Below are 14,082 nucleotides of genomic sequence, written 5' to 3'. Positions count from 1 at the left end.
CTTAATAAAACTCTCCACATCCAACTCTGCCTACAGGGATGACAGTGATTAAATCCTGAGTTTTCAACAATATCCTTGATCAACAAATCCCAACCTTTCTGTCTCTCTGTCTTTATCTCTCTCTCTTGGTAGGGCCGAGAGAAATTGAGAGGGGAGGGAGAAAGGGAGGGAGGCATAAAAAGAGACAACTACAAACCTGCTTCACCACTTGTGAAGCATTCCCTCTGCAAGCTGAGAGCCAGGCAGGGCTCAAACCCAGGTACTTGGCATGGTAATGCATGCATTTAACCAGGTGTGCCACTGCTCAGCCCCCTCCCAAACTCTCTTGATATATTATTATTATTTTTATTACCTGCATAATGGCTTCACCACACCCTATGGCCACTTTTCTTAAGTTTTTTATTTATGAAAAGGAAACACTGACAAAAACCTTAGGATAAGAGTAGAACTCCACACAATTCCCACCACCAGAACTCCGTATCCCATCCCTTCCCCCCGATAGCTTTCCTATTCTTTATCTTTTTTTTTTTTTTTTTGGTAGAGGCAGAAAGAGAAATTGAAAGGGAAAGTAAAACTAGGGACAGATACACCTGCAGCACTGCCTTACTGTTCATGAATATTCCTTTCTGCAGCTGGGAGTTGGGACTTGAACCCAGACTTTTGTGCTTCGTAATATGTGCATCCTATGGAGTGTGTCATGGCCTAGCCCTTATAAATTTTTTTTTTTTATGCTTTACAAGAAGCTTGGAGGTGGGGCCCGGTAGTGACCTACCTGGTTAAGAGGATACATTACAGTATGCAAGGACCTGGGTTCAAGTCCCTTGTCCCCACTGCAGGGGGGGGGAGCTTCCTAAAAGATGAAGCAGTGCTGTAGGTGTTTCTCTTTCCCTCTCCATTTCCCCTGCCCCTTTAGATTTTTCTGTCTCTACCCAAAATAAACAAAATAAATATTAAAAATATATTAAAATAAAGAATCTTGGGCAATGATTTAGTGGCAGCATGCTCTCTTTGCATGCTTGAACCCCAGAGCCTCCATCCAGGCCACCTCATAATGTAAGTCAACAACACCAAAGAGAACATCACAAATGGTAGGATCTCTGTCTTTGTCTCTGTTTTTAATTTTTTATTATCTTATTTATTTATTGGATAGAGATAGCTAGAAATTGAGAAGGTAGGGGAAGATAAGGAAAGAGATGAAGAGAGACACCTGTAGCCCTGCTTCAGCACTCACAAAGCTTTTCCCTTGAAGGTGGAGACTGGGGGGTTCAAACCTGTGTCCTTGCACATTGTGACATGTGCACTTAAACAGGTACACCACCACCCATCCGCTTCTCTCTCTTTTTATCTCTCACATCTATATAATAAAAAAGAATTACCTGGAGACTAAGAGAACAGCATAATTGTTATGCAAAACATTCATACCTGAGACTCTGAATCCCTAGGTTCTATTCCCAGCACTACCATAAGCAGGAACTGAGCAGTGCTCTGGAAAACAAACAAATAAGCAAAAACTTTATGGTTAGTTCTATATTTAAAATTAAGTTGTAACAGTTTCAATTAGCTGAAAACTTGCTGATACCTAAATTTCACGTAGGGTGAGCTCTTGAATAATTCTATACTGTACATAGTATTGATTGGCTAAAACAGAAAGTTCATCTTTATTCCAATATAGACTAAGAGCCGGGAAACAAGGCGTATGATTTTATCTTGTAAAGTTATTATGTAAATAGATTACATAATAGAATCATTTAGTAGGTATATTCATCTAGCCCAAACCTTGTAGTCACCATGAACTTGTCATGTTGGACCATCTGACCCATAAAACTATTTCTTTTTTTTAATATTTATTTATTTCCTTTTGTTGCCCTTGATGTTTTATTGTTGTAGTTACTCTTGTTGTTGTATTTGTTGGATAGGACAGAGAGAAATGGAGAGAAGAGGGAAGACAGAGAGGGGGAGAGAAAGACAGACACCTGCAGACCTGCTTCACCGCCTGTGAAATGACCCCCCTGAAGGTGGGGAGCCAGGGGCTCGAACCGGGATCCTAATGACAGTCCTTGTGCTTTGCGCCACATGTGCTTAACCCACTGTGATACCGCCCAGCTCCCCCATAAAACTATTTCTAAGAAATTTGTTAGCTAGGAAAACATCTTAATTCTGAGGAGATGGAAGTTTGGAGTGATGAGTATGCAGTTTTCATTCCTGTATGGTAAGTTCCCTCTTGAAAATTTCTCACTAAAATGTATTCAAACTCACCAATAAAACAAATAGAAAGATCAGAAGCATTTAAGGTAGATAAAGTTTCTGAAAATTTAAATTTCTGGAGTTACTATGTTTATCTTACATCTGCATCTTTTCAACTTATCACTATTGGCTTAGTTTTTCCATCTAGACATTTTGAATAGCTGCCCCCTCCTTGATCTACCTGAAATGCAAATGTCTGGGAGAAGATCTTTTGCCCTGACTCACTGTTTCTATAACACTGCTTTCTAAAAGTTAATGTTGATGTAGGCATCATGTCCACATTTTTCCCATGTTCTTCATTTCTTTCTTCCTTTACAATTTAGGCACATGGATTTAGAACCATTTTATGCATGAAGAAAATAAACTTAAGAGAAATTAAGGGGGAGATGGGGGTAGATAGCATAGTGGTTATGCAAACAGGCCCTTGTTCCTGATGCTCCAAAGTCTCAGGTTCAACCCCCTACCACAAGCCAGAGTTGAGCAGTGCTGTAGTTAAAAAAAGGAAGAAAAAAGCTAAAATAGAAATAATAAAATAGAAAAGAGAGAAATTAAGGGGCTGGAGAGATAGTTTAACTGGTAGAGGAGCTTGAATGTGTAAGACTCTAGTTAGAACCACAGCACTCAGCAAAGGCAAAAACTCCAGTGTTTTCAGTGCTATGATCTCAATTTCTCTCTCTCCTTCTCAGGCAAGTGCACTTCTTTCTGTTTTAACAAAGAATTGTACCTGAAGATATAAAAATCACACCTGCATAACACTTTGGCTCTGCAATGGGCTTGTGGGGGTATAGGATAATTCAAACTGAGTGGCCTTGCTGTGAATCCATGTTTGTCTGATGATTGACTCAAGGATATAAGCTCTGTGTCACTCACTACCTGTTAACTCTCTTCTCAGCCACCAGGTTCCAGATGCTAGTGTGATGTCAACCAGACTTTGTTGGACAGATGACCCCACCAATGTGTCCTGCAGCTCTGCTTCTCCAAATCCCTTTCCCACTAGGGAAAGAGAGAGGTAGGCTGGGAGTATGGATCGACCTGTCAAAGCCCTTGTTCAGTCGGGAAGCAATTACAGAAGATAGCCCTTCCACCTTCTGCATCCCACAATGACCTTGGGTCCATACTCCCAGAGGGTTAAAGAATAGGAAAACTATCAAGGGAGGAGATTGGATATGGAGTTCTGGTGGTAGGAATTGTGTGAAATTGTACTCCTCTTATTCTATGGTTTTGTCAGTGTTTCCTTTTTATAAATAAAAATAAATAAGTAAATATTAAAAAAAAGAAATTTACTGAATGTTGTGATGATAGAAGTAACAATTTTTCAACAAGGAAGATAGTATAATGTTTATGCAAACAGTCTCTGATGCCTGAGGCTCTTAAGTCCTACCTTTGATCCCCCACACCACCATAAACCAGAGTTGAGAAGTGTGGAGCTATATGTAAGCTTGATAGAGCTTAGGGAGAACTCCCCCCATCCTTGGATGGAGGTCTGAGAAGATACCCTCTTGTTAGTCTCTCTCAACCTAGGTGAGCAAAGGGGAGAAACCACATCTCTCAGACTTAGCTCTTTCCTTCTTGACTCTCAAATCCACAGAAACCTCACTACTCTGTTGCTGAGGAGTTATTCTGATGCAGTCTCCACCCCCAGGTTTTACTACGACCTGCGAAATCCTAGCAGTGCCCCCTTCAACCAATCCTGGCCCTACACGTCACCCCTGGTTGTCGCCCAATAAAAAGCCCCCTCACCCCCCCCTCTCTCTGGGCTCTCAGCTCTCCCTCTCTGAGGTCTCGCTCCCCGCTCTCCCCCGGTGGTCAGGTAGTGGGGACAGCCATTGCCGGCTGGCTCCACGTGGTCTGAACCAAACCCCCCCCATCCTATAATAAAGATTTGTGTACCCCTTTGCTCTGGACATCCGCTCTCTTCTCCACAGTGCAGCCTGACACCAGACCACCACAACAACACTACTCCTCTCCATTAACCGCAGGCCACATGGCTGCCTACCATAAGATTCATGGCTGCCTTAAGATTCATTTACTCAAAGTTCACCTCACCTTCTGATCACAGAGGAGAACACACCTTATCACACACTCCATCATATACCTCAGACCCCAGACAAGAGAAATTCCAAAATATATGGCCTTTTGATATCCATATTCTCTCTGTCTCACCCTACTGGTTTAACCCCTATGCTTCTCCCAAATACCTTTGGATAATTAAGTTGCTTGCGTCATGGAGAATAACTGTCTTGTATCTCATCAATTCCTGTCATACCAGCTCCCTACCATAGGGGCAAGCTGACCTTTAAGAAACCTGTAATTTTTGACATGTTTGAAATATGTTCTTTTTTTGTTTGTTTTCTATTTAAACTCATGTCCATCTGTGAATAAACGAGATTTGAAATCTGAGCACACTTCAGTCTTCCCGGTGTCTTTCCTTCGTTTCATCCCTTGAGCGAGAGAGTGAGAAAGAGCCGGTCGGTTGCCTTCCTGCTGGTGTCACCCCGTGTGAATGCCAACAGAGAAGTGCTCTGAATAATAAATTAATATAAAAAATAAGATGAACTTTTTCTAGGTTGAATGATAGCTAAACCTTTCTACATGGAGAATAGACATTGTACACAGAGAAAGACTTTCCTTGGATCTTGATTTTATGCTTCTAAGATTTAGGATCTCTACCCCTTTAATTAAACATCATTTGATTAAAGCTAAGAATAGGGTGGTTAAGTTTATAAGATGATAGATCAACTGTCACATTGAAAGTACTTTTAGATATAAGAACTGTCACTGTTTTGTGGGAGTAGAAAAAAAAGTATTTAAATTATTAGTGGGCAAACATGTTTTTCCATAATACATTTCATATATTGTTGAGAACATGTGTGAGCCTGATAGAGCTTAGGTAGAACCACCCCCATCTTTGGATGGAGGTCTGAGAAGATAACCTCTTGGACTTGGTTCTTTCCTTCTTGACTCTCAGGCCCACAGATAACCCAGTACTTCCCTCCATTAACTGCAGGCCACATGGCTGCAGATTCACTTATTCAAAGTCACCTTCTGATCACAGACGAACACACCTTATCACACACTTAATCACACACCTCAGACCCCAGACAAGAAAAATGCCAAACTATATGGCCTTTTGATATCCATCTTCTCTCTGTCTCACCCTACGGGTTTAACCCCTATGCTTCTCTCAAATACCTTTGGATAATTAAGTTGCTTGTGTTATGGAAAATAACTGTCTTGTATCTCATCAATTCCTGTCATACCAACCCCCTACCTTAGGGGCATGCTGACTGTTAAGAAACCTGTAATTTCTGTCATATTGCAACAATAATTACCTCCATTGCTTTTCTATTTAACTCATGTCCACTTTGCCAATAAACGGACTCTAGGATTCTGGGACTCTAAGGACTCAGATTCTAGATTCACGCTAAGAGTCCCCTGGTGTCTTTTACTTCATGTCACCCCTGTTGTGAGCGAGAAAGAACCAGCCCGTTACCTTTCCCCTGGAGGACACCCTGCCGGAGAAGGAGACACCTCGAAAATATATATTATATGTCAATATGAATATAACATTTATATCAAAATGTTTTGCAGATAAATAAGCAAAGTTATATTTTGGTGCTTCAAATGCATAGATTAGTGAAAAAAATTGCCATATTTATAAACAAGGTTTCCATTTCTAGAGTTTAGGTGAGGGCCTATGAAGTAGAACTGTGAATAAAATTAGAGTTCCATTACAATTTGATTCTGGACTTGAAAGTAGTTACTGATAGTCAGAAATGAAATAGAAAAGAAGTACAGGCCTGGGAAGTGGTACAGGAGTAAGATGCAAGCTTTGTAAACCTGAGATCTGAGTTTGGTTTCTTGCCACTATGTAAGTAATGCTCTGGTTCTCTGTGTGTGTGTGTGTGTCAGTGAATAAATAAATCTTAGAATAAAACTACATGTCCAGGGGAAGGCAAGATACCATAATGGTTATGCTTGAGGCTCTGAGGGCCCAAGTTTTGTTGTCTATACCATCATAACTATGCTCTGGTCCTTCTCTCTCCCTCATCTGCTCTCTCTGTTTCTCTCATAAAAACATAGAAATGAAATATTTTAAGATAAAAATAAATTAAGAGCCAGGATGTTGAAAGAGCTCATTTGGATTGTGTGCTGCTTTGCCATGTGTACTACCCAGGTTTGAGCCTATCACCTACCATATTGAAGGAAGCTTTGGCACTGTGGTCTCTTCTGCTTTCTACTGCTCTGCCTTTCTGGAAGAGATAGATAGATAGATAGATAGATAGATAGATAGATAGATGATAGATAGATAGGGGGAGAGAGAGGGAGAGATTTTGAGTCTGTCAGTGAGAGAACTCACCTGAGGTGCTTGCTTTGTCATGCTAATGACTGAGGTCAGAGTGTCAGTTATACCACATGGCAGTACTAAGGCACTATTAGATATTCCAATGCTATGGTATCTCTCCCGTTTTCAATCTCTCCACTTTTCTCTGAAGAGTTGATTTTGAACCATGAATCTGGTGACAATCAGAAAATAAACCATATAAATGTGATAATGTAGGTAACAGAAGAAGATAGAGTTCAGATAATCATTTTTAAGGAGAGCTATTGGCAATGACATCCAGACATTAATAATTACTTTCACATACTTGCACAAGTTACATAGCATGTTAAGGTGGAAACACAAAAACTGTTTCTTTCTTTCTTTCTCTCTTTCTTTCTTTTCTTTCTTCTTTACTGGAAAGGAGGTGAGGAGAGTTATTTATGTTAGTGAAAACATTCCAAATGTTGATTTTTCTTTAGAATCAAAACTTAAATTGGGGCAATGTGTGGAGACAACTTTGTAGTGAGCTCTTGAAGAGAAGAAAAACAGATGAAATGCAGAATGAAATTGGATCTTAGCAAATTTAGTATCGATGTCTAAAATATTTAAGTTAGCACCTCTTGTCCTGGTTCCACAAAATAAGAATGCATATTTTAAAACTAGAGCCTACTAATTCATAGGTAACACAGCATAAAATCTCTCAGACATGAATAGTGATGAGTTTAGCAACTGTGGTTTTCAGAAATGAAGTGCTGATATACTGACTACCCACACTAATCCTTCACAGAATTATTATTTAGCAGAATGCATTAAGCCTCTTAAAAGTCTTTATGGTTCCACTTCATGATATAAATAACATCACCTGTTCATTCAAACAGGAGTGTTTAAGTAAGGAAAAGCAATTATTATTGAAAAAATAATTCTACTTAGGACATGAGGCATCTCTATAGTACAACATCTGTCTTGCATTAATGAGGCTTTGTTATATTATACAAATACAACAACAAAAAAAACAAAAGCTACAATTCTGTGGATGTTAGAGTAGTCTTTGGATGTTCTTTCCCTTCCTCTCTTCCTCTTCTGGCTCTCTATTAAAAAGGGGGAGGGGTAAAATTAAAGATGGACCAAGTAGGTTGGATTAGTGTGTAGATTGTGATTTTGATCTCTGGCATGGTCATAGAAATTTAAAAGAGAAAAAGGAAAGAAAAAATTTACCTTGAAAAAAGCATGTATTTTTTTTTAAGAACTTAGATTACATTAAAAATTAAGTGACTATTCGTGCTGCTTTCGTTGTGTTCTAGATATTTTGATAGCTTGTGTCTTCATTTTCAGTTGTTTCCAGGAGCATTTAATTTCCTCTTTCACAAAATAGCTATTAAATAGTACACTGTTGAGTTTCCACATTTTGGGGTTTGTTTTAGCTTTATTTATTTATTTTAGTTTAATGTTAGTTTAAATTCACTGTCGTCTGTGAAGATACTTGAAGTGATTTTTATACTCCTGAATTTATTGATGCTGTCTTTGTGCCCTGTATATGCTTTATCCATGAGATTGTCCCATGGAGATTTGAAAAGAATGCATATGTCACTCTTTTGTGATGAGAGCTCTAAAGGTGTCCAGGAAGTCTAACATATTCATCTCTTCATTTAATTTTCTTGTTTATTTTAAATTAAACTTTTGCCTGGTTGCTCTCTCAGTTTGAGAGAGCAGAAAGTTAAAAAAATTTACTATTACTGTATTACTATCAATGTAATTCCTCGGGTGTTTCAGTAGCTATGTTACATATTTTGCTGCTCCCTCATTTGGGGAATATATGCTAATTTATTGTGATCTCTTCTTGGTTGACTGATTCACCTAAGCAAGATACAATGACTGTGCTTGTCTTTTATTATTTTAGTTTGAAGTTCATATATATTATATATGATATAATGTATGATTGTCCCTGATTTTTTTCTTTTCTTTCTTTCTTCTTCTTCTTTTTTTTTTTGCTATACACACACTAAGCAACAAGAAAAAACTCAAATAAACAACCTGAACTCACATTTGAAGGCCTTAGGAAAAAAAATAAATAAGAGCAACAGAAACCCAAAACAAGCAGGAGTGAAATGAAAAAACTCAGAACAGAAATTAACACCATTGAAGACAAACAAAAAAACATACAAAAAATCAATGAAGCTAAGAACTGGTTCTTTGAAAAGATGAACAAAGCAGACAAACCCTTGGCCAAACTCACTAAATACCAAAAGGGAGAAGACCCAAATAAGTCATATGAATAAAAAGGTGAAAAATCATACAGACCACAGAAATTCAAAGCATCATGCGAGCCTTCTATGAACATTTATATGATACCAAACTGGAGAATCTGGAGGAGATGGATAAATGACTAGGCACATATACCTTCCTGAGACTTAACAGGGAAAAAGTGCAAAACATGAATAGCTAAATTATAGTAAAAGAAATTGAAATAATAACCAAATACCTCCCCAAAAACAAAAGTCCAGGCCGAGACGTTTTTACAAATGATATCTATAAGACCTTTAAGAAAGAGGAATTGCCTATACTCCTGAAGTTCTTTCAAATATCTACTATCTAACTGAAAAGCTTCTGCACAGCAAAGGGTATCACCAAACTAATACAAGGACATTCTACAGCATGAGAGAAGATTTTTATACAACATATTTCAGATAAGGGTCTAATAACCAAAATTCATAAAGAGCTCAGTAAACCTAACATAAAGAAACAAAACAACCCCATAAGAAAGAGGGTTCTGAACTCCAGCTCCATCAACACCCAGAGAGACAGAAGGAAAGGGAGAGGGACATATATGGATGTAAGTTATGTTGTCATGAGTGGTTTGGAGGGGAATACAGGATTGAATCAGAAAATAAAAGGGAGTGCAACTATGTTTAAACGTAGACACGTAATTATAGAGTTGATGCTTGACCCATGTCTACAAACTTAGGGGAACTGTGGTGGATTGCACTGTGTTGAAACTTTAACTTAAAAAGGGTTTGGGGAACTGTGGCTCATAAAAGGATTCACAGTGGGGTGCTGGGAATGAGATTAAACAATACAAGGTTTTATTAGGGTAAATCAGGTTGTCGTATGCTTTACATTGGTTTGTTCTAGCCCTCCCCTGCCAAGAGAATTGGATCAGTCCAGTTAATTTCTTGGGCCGCTTGGTCCCGCCCCAAGGAACCGGGACAGAGGGTTCCTGAGTTCCAGAGTTTCAGAGTTACAGAGTAAGAGAGAGTTCCACAGTGGAAGAGTTTCAGAGTTCGAGAGTTCCAGAGTTGGAGGGTTCCTGAGTTGGAGAGTGAGAGAGAGTGCTTGCACCACCGCAAAGAGACAGCCGAGTTCTGTTTGGTGATTAGTTTGTCTTAGTTTATGAATCGTTGTTCCTGAATAAAGAAATACAGCTTCCCTGCCCAGCCGTTGTCTCCGTCTCTGTTACCCGCCCGTGAAGCTAGCCAGCCCGGCCAGCTGGAGCCTCCGAAATTTTAACAACATCAGGTAAAAGGAAAAATAAGCAATTATCATCAGCGGTTAAGAGTATGCTAGATCCATAAAGTTTGGGTATAGTTACAAAAAATTTAGTCCCAGATCTCTCGTCCCTCTTCCCTGGGGTGGGCGGGGCGGCGGGCTCTGCCCAGTCGTGCCCAGGCCCTCTGCCCCCGGGTACTGGCTGCAGACCTGGGGGTGCTGTCGGGCACTGCTGGCCCCAGACCCGAGGTCCCCGTGTGTCCTGGGAGGAGGAGGAGAGGGCCAGGCCTCCGGATGGGCCACGTTGGCTGAGCGGGCCGGCTGGCCAGCCGGGCCACCTAGACCCGGATCCCGACACCCGAGCCCTGTTGCCAACCGCCTCTTTCTGCAGCCATCCAGGCTCAGGAAGACCCGCAAGTTCCAGGGCCACATGAGCCAAGGCCACTGCAAGCACCCTGGAGGCCGCGGCTATGCGGGCTGCATGCACCACCACAGGATCAACTTTGACAAATACCACCCTAGCTAGTTCGGGAAGGTTGGCATGCGCCATTAACACCTGAAGCACAACCAGAGCTTCTGCCCGATCTGTCAACCTGGACAAGTTGTGCACCCTGGTGAGCGAGCAGAGGCGCTGCGGTGGAGAACCTGGAAGGGGCTGCCCCCACGGTCTGGCTACTACAAAGTCCTGGGCAAAGGCAAGCTCCCGAAGCCGCCCGTTATTGTGAAGGCCAAGTTCTAAGGTAGGAGAGCCAAGGAGAAGATCAAGGGTGTTGGCAGAGGCTTTGTCCTGGTGGCTTGAAGCCACCAGGAAGGTTCATTAAACGCCATGAACGTGGCTGTGGTCTGAGTGGTTCTTCTGACACCTCGCCTTCCACACGCACCTTGTAAGGCCCTTGGTTTGGGCTGCTGTATAACTTGAGCTTTGTAAAGACCTGTCTGTGCTTTTATACATTCTCTTCTCTGTGTCCCTGCCTCGGGCTGATGCCATTGGTATGCTAATATTCTCAGACTTCTGTTGGAGTCACAATAGCCATGGGGAGTGTGAAGATTCAGAACTCTGGTGTGGGAATGGGGTGGATTCAAACCCCTGTTGATATCTAATTCTGTAATATAAAAATAAATAAATTTTAAAGAAAAGAAAATGGGATAAGGACATGAACAGAAACCTTACAGGAGATTCAGAGAGTCAAGAGACATATGAGGACATGCTCAAAGTCATAAATTATCAGATAAATGTAAATAAAACAACAATAATATATTACTTTACACCTATGAGAATGTCATATATTAGGAAATACAGTAACAACAAATGTTGGAGAGGATATGGAGAAAAAGGGACACTCCTGCACTACTGGTGGGAGTGTAAATTAGTACAACTCTTGTGGAAGACAGACTATTTCTCAGAACACTAGAAATGGACATGCTATATGACCCAGCAATTTCTCTCCTAGGGAAATTAATTAAGCACCTGTAAGAAGAAATTAAGGTATGTCCATGCTAATAGCAGCACAATATATGGTCACCAAAATTTGGAAGCCATCCAGATGTCCAACAACAGAAGAGTGGCTAAAAAAAACTGTGGCATATATACATTATGAAATACTATTCATCTGTTAAAAATGATGGCATTCTCCCCTTTGTGCTATCTTGGATGAAATTGGAAGACACCATGTTAAGTGAGATAAGCCAAAAATAGAAGGATAAATATAAATGATCACACTTATACGTGAGACCTTATAATTAGGAACAGAGAGGAAGAAAACAAAATGAAACATGAACTGGGCATGATGTATTGCATCAAAACAAGGAACTATGGGGAAAGAGGGAGTAGAGAGGATGGAAAATAATTGTGGGGGATAGGTGAATAATGAAATCATTTACATGTGACAATGACTGCACTGTAAAGCATTAACCCTTTAATAAAAAATAAAAAGATAATTGGAAAAAAGTATTTTATTTCTTTGTTTCCCTTATCAGAAAAAAAAAGTGATTAAGACTTTTGGTATAAAAAACTAAAACTGCTTAGAATGGTTGGGTTTAAAGTAGGAATAAATAAAAGGCTTTCTTTTTCTGTCATTGTAGATGATGTTCCTTTTTATTTATTTTTTTATTATTTTACTAAAGGGCTAATGGTTTACAGTATAGTTACTAACATATGGGTACAATCTCTCATCTCTCTGTGATAGGTGTACAAAACACAACCACCTCCCCTTTTAAGTCACCTTCCACTATTATCTGATTTTTAAAAAATACATAATATTTCAATCAAATGGTGAACAAATTGTATTTAAATTGTAGAAAAAATAGTTTTATAGTAAAAACAAAAAGGTGGCATTGTCACAAACTTTTTTTTTCTTTCAATATTGTATGCTTTAAGATATTTAAAGCCAGTTTGTGGATATAATCAGTCTTCTTTTTTTCCTACTCCTTGTACAAAACTTATGAAAAAATGAATAAGGGGGGTTGCTGGCTGGTGACATACAAGGTTGAGCACAAGGACCCAAGTTTGAGCCCCCAGTCCCCAACTGCAGGGGAAAAGTTTTGCAAGTGGTGAAGCAGTGCTGCAGGTGTCTCCTTGTCTCTCTTTCCCGCTGTCTCACCCTTTTCTCTCAATTTCTGACGGTCTCTAGCCAATAAAGATAATAATAAAAAATAAAATAAATAAATAAAGCTGAAATAAACCAAAAGATTATTTGAATAATGCATTTCAGTTTCAAACCATTAAAATGGAAATTAATACAAGTTATTTTTCATGGTATATATATATATATATATATATCATAATTAAGAAAACATAATCTGATAAGGTTTCTTACCAAAGATAGTAGTCTCTATTACCCACTCTCAGGATAGCTTTCTTCCTTTTTTTTCTTATATATGTTTTTATTGTCACCAGGTTTATCACTAGGATTTAGTGATTGTACACCATATTCACTGCCCCTTGCATCCATCCTTTCCTCTTTTTTCTTTTTACTTTTTATAGAACAAAATAAATAAATTAGAGAAAAAGGGAAGAGAAAGAGAGACATCCATAACTCTACTTCACCATTCATAAAGTTTCCCGATACAAGAGGGAGCAGGGATCAGGGGTATTGAACCTGGGTCCTTGTGGCCTCAAATGCATGCACCACCACCCAGACCATAAATTTACAATTCAACAGTTAAGTTATATAACCATATTTTGATTTTTTTATTTAAGAAAGGATTAATTAACAAAACCACAGGGTAGGAGGGGTACAACTCCACACAATTCCCACCACACAATCTCCATATCCCACCCCCTCCCCAGATAGCTTTCCCACAATATATCCCTCTGGGAGCATGGACCCAGGGTCTTTGTGGGTTGTAGAAGGTAGAAGGTCTGGCTTCTGTAATTGCTTCCCCGCTGAACATGGGCATTGACTGGTCTGACCATACTCCCAGTCTGCCTCTCTCTTTCCCTAGTAGGGTAGGTCTCTGGGGAAGTCGGGCTCCAGGACACATTGGTGGGGTCTTCAGTCCAGGAAAGCCTGGCCAGCATCCTGATGACATCTGGAACCTGGTGACTGAAAAGAAAGCTAACATACAAAGCCAAACAAATTGTTGAGCAACCATGGACCCAAAGCTTGGAAGAGTAGAGAAGAAGTGTTAGGGGGAAACTCACTGCAAACTCTAGTGTACTTCTGCTTTCAGGTATATATTTTGCAGTAGTTTATGGATATGTGTGAACATATGCTCTCTCTCACAGAAACTGGTGTTTATCTAGGTTTTGGGACTTTGTTAGAAAGTGAACCACCTGAGATGGAATTAGAGTATACTATGAAAGGAAAGGTCTCACCTGAGTAATGAAGCTGAAGGGTTGTCATTCCACACGTGAAGTCTCTGGACACAGTCTGAAGTGAAGCATGTTGAGGTGGCAATCGTTGAGTTGGTTAGGTTGTGATCGGCAGATGCAATATTATTTGATACGGATTGGGAGAGGCATACAGGAAAGTGGGACCTATCCAAGGGTTCCAGGAATGGGGGAAGTAGATGCTCTATAGTGGAGATGT

General features: G+C 39.8%; 1 pseudogene; it reads left to right on the top strand.

Moving 5' to 3' along the window:
* The first annotated feature begins 2,165 nt into the window (after positions 1-2,165).
* LOC103111942 (large ribosomal subunit protein uL15-like) lies at positions 2,166-10,850 on the top strand (annotated as a pseudogene).
* Positions 10,851-14,082: the final 3,232 nt, after the last annotated feature.

Source organism: Erinaceus europaeus, chromosome 14, assembly GCF_950295315.1.
Source record: "Erinaceus europaeus chromosome 14, mEriEur2.1, whole genome shotgun sequence".
NCBI classification, from domain to species: Eukaryota; Metazoa; Chordata; class Mammalia; order Eulipotyphla; family Erinaceidae; genus Erinaceus; species Erinaceus europaeus.
This window is presented reverse-complemented; position numbering and strand designations above follow the sequence as displayed.